The sequence below is a fragment of the Chrysochloris asiatica genome, unplaced genomic scaffold (genome assembly GCF_000296735.1).
Source record: "Chrysochloris asiatica unplaced genomic scaffold, ChrAsi1.0 scaffold00208, whole genome shotgun sequence".
Taxonomy (NCBI): Eukaryota; Metazoa; Chordata; class Mammalia; order Afrosoricida; family Chrysochloridae; genus Chrysochloris; species Chrysochloris asiatica.
Genome location: NW_006408726.1, coordinates 3,140,988 through 3,153,917, shown reverse-complemented (window position 1 = coordinate 3,153,917; position 12,930 = coordinate 3,140,988). Strand labels below are relative to the sequence as shown.

General features: G+C 37.5%; 1 pseudogene; it reads right to left on the bottom strand.

Moving 5' to 3' along the window:
* Window positions 1-12,930, bottom strand: part of LOC102833472 — a 47,429-nt pseudogene that overhangs the window by 5,301 nt on the left and 29,198 nt on the right.

The following is a 12,930-nucleotide window of genomic DNA, read 5'->3' as shown; positions in this document are numbered from 1 at the left end:
TAGTTCGTCACTCCTTCTTCCTAATTTGTCTTCATCTGGAAGGTCATCTGAAATCTGTCCACTATGCGTGACCCTGCTGGTATTTAAAATACCTGTGGGATAACTTTCAAAATCACAGCAACTTACAAGCCACCACAGTACAACAAACTGACAGACGAGTGGTGGTGATTTACCAGTTGGGGCCTGCCAAATACTCAAAATTGTATCTGTCTGCCATGACATTTCAAGCACCATTGGGTCTGTAGGATCATATATTCCAAGCAGCGGAGTTTACACAGCAGCTTGAACCTGTTGCAGAGCCTTCTCTTTTCATAGGCCCTACTCAAAATTAGCAGCAGTTCAATTCAGTTAATAAATAAGCCTGAGCAGCACAGCCAAATGAGAAATATGTTGCCTCCAAAATTCAGAGAGGCCTACCAGGCATTGAATCTCCTTTTTTACTTGTGGGAGGGGCCAAATGCAGTAAGGTATCTTTCATTTTATTAGGAATATCTCTGCATGCCCTACATCCCTGAAACTCTAGAAATTTCACTGAGATGGAAGGTGCCTGAATTTACCCACCCTGTAGCATGAAGATGCTTTACCAATAAGTCTAATGTCATTGATACTTCTTCTCCAGTAGTACTATGTAAGCATACTGTCATCAATGTAATGGACTACTGTGATGCCTTGGGGCAAGAAACATGGTCAAGGTCCCTGTGGACTAAATGTACCTTTGAGGTAAGACTATGAAAATGTATTGTTGGCCTTACCAGTTGAAGGCAAAACTACTTCTGGTGATCCTTATAAACAGGAATAGACAAAAAGGCACTGGCCAGATCAATAGCTACACACCAGGTACCAGGAGATGTATTAGGAACAACAGAAGCAATTGGAGTCATGATCTGGTTAAATTTATGATAATCCACTGTCATTCTTCAGGATCAATCTTGTTTTTGCACAGGCCAGACAGATAAGCAAAATGGGGATGTTGTGCAAACCACCACCCCAGCATCATTAAAGTCCTTGATTGTACCAGTAATCTCTGCAATTCCTCCAGGAATGCGATATTGTTTTTGGTTTACTATCTTGCTAGGTAAAAGTAGTTCTAATGGTTTCCACTTGGCTTTTCTATCATAAAAGCCCTTATTCCACATTTCAAGGATCCAGTGTGGTTGTTTTGCCAGTTGCTGAGTATATCTATTCTGATTATGCATTCTGAAACTGGAGCAATCACCACAAGATGAGTTCAAGGACTCACTGGATTCACAGTGAGTTGGACCTTAGCCAAGACCCATTGATAACGTCACCTCCATATACTGCCACTCTGACTACTGGGACAAAAAGATATTTTGGATCTCATGGAATTAGCTTCAATTCATAACCCATATCCAGTAATCCCTGAAAATCTGTACAAAAAATTATGTATTTGTTTTTTTTCTAAAAGTTGATTAAAATATGGGCTGAGTTCAACCACATTCCATGGACTTACCTGGAAATGAGAGAGAAAAAAGGAAGGGCTCGTTGGACCAAAGTGTGGTGAGACCTGGGGACACCTGAGCCCATGGACAATGACATAGCCACAGAGGGCTAGAGCTAAGAGTGAAGCATCAAGCTGATATGAAGTGAGGGGAGATTCACAAGAACACCCAAACTTGCAGAGAGTACCCATTTGACCTAGCCTTGATGGCTTTATAATCAGAACTCGACTAGAGGAAGATTAAAAGCAAAACAAAACAATTTTTGATAAAAGAAATGAGGGTAAATTGCAACAATTTGAGGAACTTGACATATACTCATGGATGTAGTAGCTCAAATATCAACAGAGAGGAAAGGAGTCTTCATATCAAGTATCAATGCTATCCCCACTGTGTACAGGGAAGACAGGGATGGGCAATTCAGATATTGTCTACCTAAAATAAGGGAGCAATAAAAGCACAAAGTGACTGGTTTACAAGTTTTCAAGAGGGAGTATAGTTTAATAATGTGTGGGGGAAGATAGAGTCCCTACTGAATAGTTTTCATCTTGTTTAGATGGATCTGGTGAAAAGAGATGGGGATACGACTCTTATGATTCAATAGTGAGTACTTGTTATTATGACTAATTGTGATTGTCACAATTGTAAATGTAGAATTTTTGTAACAAAAATAGGGAGTAGTTAATCTTACAATCCAGAAACAGGGGATCCTAGGACCATCAAGGAAGAAGAGCACAAGTGGAAAATGGCACCCTATCCAGAGAAGCAGTGACACCAGAAATGGAGGTAGACATGGGGACATCGAGAGAGGGAGCAGCTGAGGACTCTAAATTCATGGAAAGAGAGGGACTGAGAGCTAGGGGCCAGGAGGCAGACTTGCCGAATTTGCCCTTTGGTGGTGTAAATTATTACATATATCTGAATGTTTAAAAAAGAAAAGAAAAGGAAAAAAAAAAAAAAAACAGTTAAAATGAATAGAGAGAAATACTGTTAACTGATGGTACATGGAGGGGATTATAATCATTGTAATGAAACAAAGTATAAGATTTTTTAAATGTGAAACTGATAATGTGCCCTGTAAACTTTCACTCAATTCACATAAGACTTTACCAAAAAAAGGAGATTATGTCAAAAAATTATGTGTTTGTGTTTTCTAAAATTGATTAAAATAAATAAATAAATAAAATAAATCCTACAGCCAGTCTGTCGATAACTTTTGACTCACCTTTGTATATTCAGGCTTGCTAATAAGTTTGTTCATATCTGTCATTTAAAGAGTTATAGGAGAAAGGAACTCTGGTAGCATAGTGTTTATGAGTCAGACTGATAACCTCAAGGTCAGCAGTTTGAAACTACCAGCTATTACATGGGATAAAGATGAGGCTTTCTGATCCAGTAAAGAGTTATAGATCTGGAAACCCTATACTGGCTTGCTTTGAGTCACAACCGACTCCTCGGCACACCATGATCACCATAATAGGAGATGGAGTCCTGGTGTGGCGCTGAAGGTTAATTCACTGGATTACAAGGTCAATTTGAACATCATGGTCAGTGGTTCAAGTTCACCAGCCACTCCTCGGAAACCCTATTTATGGTCACTATGGGTCAAAACCAACTTGATGGCACTTAACAACAACAACATTATTACAGGAGATATGCACAGGGACAATAGTTATAAAATTTATTTAAAATAAGTTCATTTGATATGGTAACTATTTTATCTGTCTGGCCAAATTTGAATAATTTAATTTAAAATTTTCAAGAAATTGAATTTATATATACAAAACAGAGAACTCAGTTTCTTGTGTTTAAAGTAACAAGCATTTCTTTTGATTACTGGTTTGAAGCATTAATTCATTTTTAGTATAACCAGCCTCAGGACAAGGATAGATTGACATTTATCAAGCCACATGCTTTAGAAAAAGCAAATGTTTTCACCCTAAAGATATTTTTTTTATTTAGATCAGCTTAGGTGTTCTTGCTCAGTGAATAATTAGAAACACCTGAGAATTTGAAAGTTCATGGAACCTCTCAAAATATTTTCCTATCATAAGGAAAGTGCTAAGAGATTTCTTTGAATAGGTTATAAGTTCATTACAAGGAAGTCCAGTGTCTCTATATATAATAAGCATGAGATTTTAAATCACAAGGTTGGTGGTTCAAACCCACGAGCCACTCTGCTGGATGAGATTTTCTGCACCACCTATGAGTTGGAATTAACTCTATAGCACTTCAAAACAGCAACAATAATAAATTCATGTCAAGATTCTGTTTTGGGTTAAAAATTTTATGTTACTGTTTTGTTTCAAATATGTTGAGGTTATAAGCCTATCTGTTGTTTGGATGAATGTTGAGTGGTTGGAGTAATTTCAGTTCCAGGTTTGAAGTGCCATAGTTTTTGGGGTTCTACTAGTGTATCTTGGACTCCTGGTGTGGTGCTACAAGGATAATGTGCTGGACAGCAAGGTCCATTTGAATCACAAGGTTGGTAGTTCAGACCCATTAGCTGTTTACTGAAAACTCTATATAGGGTGGCTATAGGTTGGAACCGACTCAACGACACTTAACAATAACAACTAGTTTATTTTGGTGTGGTACTGTAGGATAAACACTGGGATGTAAACCACAAGGTCGTGATTTCAAAACCTCCATCTGCTCCTCTGAAACCCTAGACATGGTCACTATGAGAAGGTATCAACTGGTCAGCAATTAGCAATATTAGTTTTTATCAACAATATCAGTATTTCTTTATGTGTTCATTGGCTACTGAATGTCTTCTTTACTGAAGTGTCTGTTATATCCTTTACCCAATTTTCATTTGGAATTTTGTCTTTTACTAAAGGTGTTGAGGTTTTTTTTTTTTCTCGGTCTATGTTGTTGTTGGGTGTCATCATGATGATTATGACTCATAGCGACCCTATGCACAACAGAACAAAACACTGTTCAGTCCTCAGCCATCCTCACAATTGCTTTTACTCATGAGCCCTTGGCATCTGCCACTGTGCCAATCCATTGCATTGAGTGTCTTCCTCTTTTTTGCTGATCTTACACTTTACTAAGCATGATGTTCTTCTCCAGGTACTAGTTCCCCCTGATAAAACATGTCAAAAGTATGAGATGAAATCTCACCATCCTTGTTTATAAGGATTATTTTGGCTGCACCTCTGCCCAGACAGATCTCCTTAGTCTTCTGACAGTCCATAGTATTTTTAATACTATTCTTCAACACCAACATTCAAATACATCAATATTTCTACAGTTTTATTTATTGTCCAACTTTCACATGTATATAAGGCTACTGAAAATACTATGGAGTGGGTAAGGCATACCCTAATCCTCAAAACGATAACTTTGATTCTAATATATTAAGAGGTCTTGTACAACAGATTTCCCTAATGAAATACATTGTTTGATTTTTTGACTGCTGCTTCCTTATTGTGGGCCCAATCAAAACAAAGTCTTCAGTTCTTTCTCTATTTATCATGATGTTATTTGCTGGTTTAGTAGTAAGGATTTTTGCTTTCTTTTGATTGAGGTGCAACTCATGACTGCTGTAGTTTTTAATCATTAAGTATTTTAAGTTCTTTTCACATCCATCAAGCAAGGTTTTATTGCTTCCTCCACATATAGCAGGATGTTAAAGAGTATTCCTCTAATCCTTATGCCATGTTCGTATAATCCATTTTTTTGGATTATATGCCCAACATACAGACTGAATAACTATGGTGAGAGAATTCAACCCTGGAACACACTTTTTCTGAATTTAAACTATTCAGTATCCTCTTGTTCTGTTAGAATGACTGCCTCTTGGTATACATGCAGGTTCCTCATGAGCACTAATTTTGTTGTTATTAGGTGGCATCAAGTCAGTACCAACTCATAGTGACCCTATGTACAACAGAACAGGTTGCCTGCTCCTGGGACAAACTCATAATTATTCCCACGCTTGCGCCCATTGATGCTGTCTCTATGCCAATCCATCTCGCTGGGGGTCTTCCTCTTTTTCTATGACCCTCCACCTTATCAAACATGATATCCTTTTCCTGCAACTGGTCCCTCCTGATAATATGTCCAAAGTGTGAGAAATGAGAGGCAAAGTTTGGCCATCCTGGCCTCCAAGGAGTATTCTGGCTGTACTTCTTCCAACACAGATCTGTTTGTTCTTTTGGCAGCCCATTGTACTGCCAATATTCTCCTCCAACACCATAACTCAGAAGCATAAATTCTTCTGTGGTCTTCCTTATTCATTGTCCAGCTTTCACGTGCACATGATGTTATTGAAAATACCGTGGCTTTGGTCAGGAGCACCTTATTTCTCAAGCTGATGTCTTTGCTCTTCAACACTTTAAAAAGGTCTTGTGTAGCAGATTTGTCTAATGCAATATGTTGTTTGATTTCTTGACTGCTGCATCCATGAGTGTTAGTGTCCTCAAATACCCCTCTTCACAGTATCATCCATATCTTGCCATGATTCATACAGACAAAAGCTTTTGCATAGTTAATAAAGCACAAATAAATATTTTCTGGTATTCTCTGCTTTCAACCAAGATCCATCTGATGTCAGCAATGATATCCCTAGTTCCATGTCCTCTTCTGAATCCAGCTTGGATTTCTGGCAGATCCTTGTCAATGTACTATGGCAGTAGTTTTTGAAATATTTTAGTCAAAATTTTACTTCCATGTGACATCAGTGATAGTGTTTGATGATTTGCACATTCCATTAGGTCACTACTCTTTGGATTGGGCACATATATGGATATATTCCAATAGATTGGCCAGGTAGCTGCCTTCCAAATTTCTTTCCATAGAGGTGTGAGCATCTCTAGTGCTTCATCAGTCTGATGAAGAAAGATTTCAAATTATAATCTATCAATTCCTGGAGACTTGGTTTTCACAAGTGTCTTCAGTACAGCTTGGAATTCTCTCTTTAGTACCATCAGTTTTACATCATATGCTACCTCTTGAAAAGGTTGAACATCAATCATTTCTTTTTAGTACAGTGACTCTCTATACACCTTCCATCTTTTTTGTATGCTTTCTGCATCATTCAATATTTTGCGTATAGAATCTTTCAGTATTCCACATTGAGGCTTGATTATTTCTTCAGGTTTTCCTTCTTGAGAAATGCTGAGTGTGTTTTTATCTTTCAATTTTCTCTCCAGGTTTTTGCATATTTCATTATAATACTTGAATTTGCCATCTCAAGTTGCACTTCAAATTTTTTGGTAATTTTTTATTGTGTATTGAATGATAGTTTACATGGGAGAATACCAGTTTTACACTCATCCTATTGCATTGGGCAAATCTGCTGCACAGGAACTTTTTATAGTGTTGAAGAGCAGAGATGTCAGCTTGAGGACTAAGGTGCACCTGATCCAAGCCATGGTATTTTCAATAACCTCATATGGATATGAAAGCTGAACAGTGAATAAGGAAAACCATAGAAGAATTGATGCCTTTGAGTTGTGGCATTGGAGGAGAATACTAAAAGTGCCATGGACTGCCCAAAGAACCAATAGATCTATTTTGGAAGAAGTGCAGCCAGAGTGCTCCTTGGAGGCCAGGATGGCTAAGCTTCATCTCTCATACTTTGGACATATTGTCAGGAGGGAACAGTCACTGGAGAAGGATGTCATGCTGGGTAAGATGGAGGGTCAGAGAAAAAGAGGAAGACCCCCAATGAGATGGATCAGCCAGGTGGCATCATTGATGGCATCAAGTGTGGCAGCAGTGGTGGGGTTGGCCCAGGATCAGACAGTGTTTCGTTCTGCTGTGCATGAGGTCACTATGAGTCGGTTCCGACTCGATGGCACCAGACAACAACAACATTATATTTCATTTCATTGCAATGATTACAGTCCCCTCCATAAATCATCATTCAACAGTATTTGCTTCAATTCCCTCTGGTTTTTTTGGGGGAGAATAGATCAAAGGGGGGGGGATGTACAAAAAAACACTCAGAGGTATATAATCAAAAGGCACATTCTGCAAGCCTGCCTCCTGGTTACCAGTGCAGACTTTCTCTTTCCATGAGTCTAGAGTCCTCAGCGCTTTACATTTTTCTGTTTTGTTCTTTGAATTTCTCATTTCTTCCACTGCTTTAGCATCACTAAACTGAAAGAAAATTTCAGAGTCTCTTCTGACATTCATTTTGGGCTTTTCTGTCTTTCCTGTCTTTTTAATGACCTTTTGCTTACTTCCTGTATGAGGTGATCACACAGTTATTTCGGTCTTTGATCATTAGTCTCTAATGCTTCAAATCTGTTCTTGAGATAGTCTGTAAATTCAGGAGGGATATGTTAAAGGTCATATTTTGGCTTTTGTGGTCTTGTTTGAATTTTCTTTAGCTGCAGGTTGAATTTGCATGTGAGCAATCCATGGTGTGTTCCACAGTTGGCCCCTGGCCATGTTTTGACTGATGATGTTGAAATTTTACACTGTCTCTTCCCACAAATGAAGTTAGTTTGATTACCGTGTATTCTATCTGGTGAGGTCCATGTGTAAAGCTGTCTTTTATCTTGTTTAAAAAAGGTGTTTGTAATGAGTAAGTCATTTGTCTTATGAAAGTCTATCATGCGAGCTCCAGCAGCATCATTTCTATTATCAATACCATATTTTCCTACTTCTTTGTTTCCAACCTACACATCCTTCCCCTTTGTTCCAACTTACACATTCCAATCAAAATAATTTTCAATACTTCTTGGTAGCATGTTTGATCAATTTAAGATCAAATAAGTTAGAAGAATTCTTCAATTTCAACATCAATTTTAGTGATTAGAGCATAAATGTGAATAGTATTGATATTAACTTGTCTTTCCTGTTGTTGTTGTTAGGTGTCATAGTGAGTTTGTACTCATATCCACCCTGTATAAGGTTTCTGAGGAGCAGCTGGTGGGTATGAAATGCTGATCTGTAGTTCACCAGCCAGTGTTCATGCTACAGTGCCACTCCAGGAGTCAGTCTTGTAGGCACATTAGAATTATTCTATCAAAGATAGATCTTGAAAAACAAACAAACAAACCATAAAAAAAACAAAGAAGCAAAAAGATAGATCTTGAAATGTTCTGTTTGATAAGGAATGTGATACCATTCTTTTTTAATTTTTCATTCCCAGCATAGGAAACCATATGATTGTCTAATTCCAAATGGCCCTTACTAGTCATTTAACCTCACAAATGATTAGGATGGAGTCCATGGTGTGACGACCTAGGTTAATGCACTGGACTGCAAATTCGGATTAAACCACAAGGTCAGTGGGTCAAGCTCACCAGTAGCTTTTTGGAAACCCTATTCAGAGTTGCTATGGGTTGGACCTGACTCAATGGCACTAAACAACAATGAGTAAGATATCTATATTTATACACACCATTTCATTTTTGACAACTAATTTTCCTAGATTCATACTTTGTATATATCTTGTTCTGATTATTAATGGATGCTTACAGCTGTTTCTTCTCATTTTGAGTTGTCCCCCATCAGCAAATGAAGGTCCAAATGAACTAAATCGTCATGTTAATCAGTGCGAAAAAGGTACTTGACAAAATTCAACATCTATTTTTGATAAAAAACGTGCAGAAATTGGATGCATAAAGGAATTTCCTCAATATAGTTAAAGACATATGCACAAAACCCAACATTATTCTATAAAAAGAGAGACTTAAAACACATCCCTTATGAAAAGAAACAATACAGGGATGCCCTTATTACTAGCCCTATTCTATATTACATGAGAAATTGTAGGCAGAATAATAAAGCAATAAATTGTACATGAAGAAGTTAAGCTGTCTCTATTTGTAAATGATATGATTCCCTTCATAGAAAATCCCAGAGAATCAACTACTAAACTACCAGAACTAATAGAAGGATTTAGCGAAGTGGCAGAGTACAAGATCATCATATAAAAATTGGTTGGATTCCTATACACTAATAAAGAGACACTGAAAAATCCAAAGTATGAATCTAGGAAAATTGGAAGTAAATCAGAAAACAATTCCATTTACAATAGAAGACCAAAAGATGAAGCCCAGAAGAATAAATCTAGTTAGAGAAACAGAAGACTTTTGCAAAATAAACTGCAAAACACAACTATAGGAAACTATAAGAAACCCACAGAAGTGAAAGAATATATCATACTTATAAATGTTGTTGTTAAGTGCCATAGAGTCGGTTCTGACCCATAGTGTAGGGTTTCTGAGGAGCAGCTAGTGAGCTTGAATTGCTGATCTTGCAGTTCAAACGGCTTTGCAGTCTGGCACATTAACCCATAATGTCACACCAGGACTCCCATAAATAGGAAGAAGTAAAATTGTGAAAATGTCAGTAATACCCAAATTAACTGCAGATATAATTCATTCTTGGTACAGATTAAATAATGATTCTTTGAAGAGATGAAAAAACTAAACACCAAATTTATATGAAAATGAAAGAAGCCAGAGATAAGCAAAATACAACTAAAGAAGATCAATATAGAAGGATACTTTCTTGAGACCCCCACTGTAAAGTCTTAGCAGTCAAAACAAATGTGTATAGGTACAATGACAGATAGATAGATCAATGGAACAGTATTGGAAAGCCAGTAGTTCTATCTGTATTTGGACAACTGCCAGAGACAGAACCCATTATGGGGAAGAGATAGTCTTTTGAATAAATGGTGCTGCCAAATACGGCTGGAGTCCTGGTATGGGTTAATGCGCCAGACTGCAAAGCCATTTGAACTGCAAGGTCAGAAGTTCAAGCTCACCAGCCGCTCCTTGGAAACCCTATGCAGCGTCCCTATGGTTCGGAATTGACTCAATGGCACTTAGCAACAACAACAATGTGGCTATCCATTTACAGAAAACTTAAACAGTATCCATATCTCTTACAATATATAAAAAGTAATTAAAGATAGGTTAAAAAACCTTACATATAAAAACCTCGGAAACCCTGTGCAGGGTAGCTATGAGTCGGAACCGACTCCACGGCACTTAACAACAACAACAATAAAACCTAAACACTCTAAAGATCATAATATATACACAGGCAAACTTGAAGGCTCTAGTAAAAACTAGGTAACTGGGACGACCACTCATCTGTCAATTTGTTGTACTGATTGTTGTTGAGGTGTCCTGCTTGTTCCTGTGATGATGGAAGCTATATCAGAATTTGAAAAGCCAACAGGAAGAGGTTTCAGGAGAGTTTCCAGACTAAACAGACTAGGAAGAATGAGAGGATACTGCTTCTGAATGTTGTTGTTGTTGTTGTTAGGTGCCATCAAGTCAGTACTGACTCATAGCAACCTTATGCACAACAGAAAGAAACACTGCCCGATCCTGGGCCAACCTCACTACTGTTGCCACGCTTGAGTCCATCGATGCTGCCACTTGGGCAATCCATCATATTGGGGGTCTTCCTCTTTTTCTCTGACCCTTCACCTTTCCCAACATGATATCCATCTCCAGTGACTGGTCCCTCATGACAATATGTTCAAAGAAAGAGAGACGAAGTTTGGTCATCTTGGCCTCCCAGGAGCACTCTGGATGCACTTCTTCCAAAACGGAACTATTGGTTCTTTTGGCAGGCCATGGCACTCTCAATATTCTCCTCCAACACCATATCTCAAAAGCATCAATTCTTCTACGGTCTTCCTTATTCACTGTCCAGCTTTTGTATCCATGTGAGGTTAATGAAAATACCATGACTTGGGTCAGGCTCACCTTAGTATTAAAGCTGACATCTTTGTTCTTCAACACTTTAAAAAGGTCTTGTGCAGCAGGTTTGCCTAATGAAATATGTCATTTTATTTCTTGACTGCTGCTTCCATGACTGTTGATAGTCGATCCAAGAAGAACAAAGACCTTGACAACTTCAATCTTTTCTCCATTGTTAAGAATGTTGTTTATTGGTCCAGTGGTGAGGATTTTTGTTTTCTTTACATTGAGATGTAATCCATACTGAAGGCCATGCTCTTGGATCTTCATCAGTAAATATTTTAATGTATTGGATTCCTATACACTAATATAAATATTTTAATGTATTGGATTTCTCTTCACTTTCAGCAAGCAAAGTTGTATCATCTGAGTATCACAGGTTGTTAGTGAGTCTTCCTCCAATCCTAATGCCACGTTTTTCTTCATATTACCTAGCTTCTCAGATTATTTTCTTATCATACAGGTTGAATAAATATAGTGAAAGAATATAATCTTGTTGCAAATCTTTCTTAATTTTAAAACATTCAGTGTTCCCGTGTTCTGTTCGAACAGCTGCTTCTTGGTCCAGATACAGATTCCTCATGACCACAATTAAATGTTCCAGAATACTCATAGTTCACAATATTGTCCATAGCTTGTCATGGTCCACACAATCAAAAGCCTTTGCATAGTCAATAAAGCACAGGTAAACACCTTTCTGATATTCTCTGCTTCCAGCCAAGATCCATCTGACATCAGCAATGATATCCCTCATCCCACAGCCTCTTTTGAATCCGGCTTGAACTTCTGGAAGTTCTCTCTCAATGTTTGCTTGAAGCAAATTTCTGTATTACCTTTAATAAAACTTTACTCGCATGGGATATCAAAGATAATATCTGATGATTTCTGCATTCCATTGGGCCATCTCTCTTTAATGGGCACAAATACGGATCTCTTCCAATCAGTTGGCCAGATAGTCGTCTTCCAGTTTTCTTGGCATAGATGAGTGAGTGCTTACTGTGTTGCCTCCCTTTCTTGAAAGATTTCAATTTTTATTCCATCAATTCCTGGTGCCTTGTTTTTTGCCAATTCCTTCAATGCACCTTGGACTTCTTCCTTCCTTATCATTGGTTCATGATCATATGCTACTTATGAATATCAGTAGAACATTGTCAGATATAGTGCAGGAAAATAAAAACATTATGAATAGCACCAGAATATTGTCAGATATTGAGTCAGAAGATGAATCCTTCAGGTTGCAAGACACTAAAAATAGAACTGAAGAAGAGCTGCCTCATCAAGGGAGTAAGCATTTGGATCTTTATTTACTGATGCAGCATAGCTCAAAATGAGAATAAACTGCTGTAAACATCGATTAATAATCAAAATATGGAATGATTGACATGACCAGTAGTCCATTTCATTTTTTAAAAATTTATTGTGGATTTTGTTGACTATTTTGGTAATGTTAAATCATCCTTATGTAACTGGTATGAATCCCTTTACATATGATATATTAGTATTGTTTGATATGTTCTTTATTATATTAGCTAGGATTTTGATGAGAATTTTACATGTATATTCATGAGGGATATTTGCATATAATTTTATGTTTTAATAATGTTTTTGCAAGGTTTTGGGATTAGGGTTATTCATGTTTCCTAGAATAAATTTGAGAGTATTCCACTCTTTTCTATATTCTGGAATAGTTTGAACAGAATGGTTGTCAACTATTCTCTGAATGTTTGGTAGAATTTGCCAACAAAGCCTTCTGATCTATGATTTTGTTGTTGTAAATGAGTGTT